The sequence below is a fragment of the Sinocyclocheilus rhinocerous genome, unplaced genomic scaffold (genome assembly GCF_001515625.1).
Source record: "Sinocyclocheilus rhinocerous isolate Xijiao unplaced genomic scaffold, SAMN03320098_v1.1 scaffold1547, whole genome shotgun sequence".
NCBI lineage: Eukaryota > Metazoa > Chordata > Actinopteri > Cypriniformes > Cyprinidae > Sinocyclocheilus > Sinocyclocheilus rhinocerous.
This window is the reverse complement of record NW_015629512.1, coordinates 192,496-193,802: the sequence shown is the minus strand read 5'-3', so window position 1 is coordinate 193,802 and position 1,307 is coordinate 192,496.

The following is a 1,307-nucleotide window of genomic DNA, read 5'->3' as shown; positions in this document are numbered from 1 at the left end:
CCCCCCGCCCCCCCAAAAAAAAAAAAAAAAAAAAAAAAAAAAAAAAAACCTGCGCATGACGCCCCTGACTGCAACACTGCTATTGTATTTGCGTTTATTTCATTCATAGAGTTTACACTCATTTACTTCACACACTTGTTACTGCGTTGTAATCTTAGAGGTTTATGTAAAACAACATGCTTTCCTTTGGCTCACCGGTTCCTACGCAGTTTAAAAAAAAAATATTTCACTTAAGTAGGCTAATTTGCAGGTCTGGAATATGGAAAAAAGAGAACAGAGTATGGAAATGTTTCGACTATTTGCCCTATTCAATGTTATAAAAAATATAAAATTAATAATTGCTAAAAATACATTTATCATACAAGCAGAGAGATTTCATGACAAATGTTTAGTGATCTTTTGAACACGATTAAATTAATTCAAGGCGCACATTTTCATTACGCAGAAGAACTCTTTTAAAGGGGTCATATGATGCGATTTCAATATGTGCGTGTGCCACGCAAACCAGCAAAAGATAAAGAAGCAAACATGGAGGCCGAGTAGAAATTGTATCTGTATCTAAATTGATAGCCTACTCTTGACAGAGAGCTGGTTTGGTTTTTGAGAGACGGAGACGTAGCTGTTTGATTGGCGATCGCGCTGTGCTTATTCCATTCATCATATTGTAGCCTGTAAGGTTTAAATCATTGCCATTTAAATATATACAAATAGTAGAACGTGTATGATGTATTATTTTAGTTGATATTACTCTTGCCAAGCTCTGATTTCTGAGAGTGTTTGATGTTTGATTAGCGCTCTTTTCATTCATAAATTCATTCACTTTACACACTCATTATTGCGTTTAGTGAATTTAGAGGTTTATATCGCAGTGATCCCCTGGCTCACCTGTTATCTAGCAAACACCAGACTGTGCCAGCCTCAGCAGAATATTCGTTACCCGTTATTAGTTTTTGAAGCCATTATGCGTGCCTTTCCGAATAAGGTATTCGGCTTCGGGCACACCCCTACTTGTCAGTAGTTACATTTAGCAGTAGCTTTAACTATATTTCAAAGACAAACGAAGTAAATATGAACATATGAAATGACATACAAATATGTAAGTAAGTTTTACTTAAAGGCACAATATCTAAGATTTTTTTATTAAAATATCCAAAAACCACTAGAACAGTGTTATATATTTTACTGACGTGTGTACTTACATTATCCCAAATGTTTCGAGGAATGTTTAAATTCCATGTTTAAATATGGACCGTGTCCATAGTGTCATTGTGTCGCCTGCCAACGACGTCATAACCCCTCGATTTCCG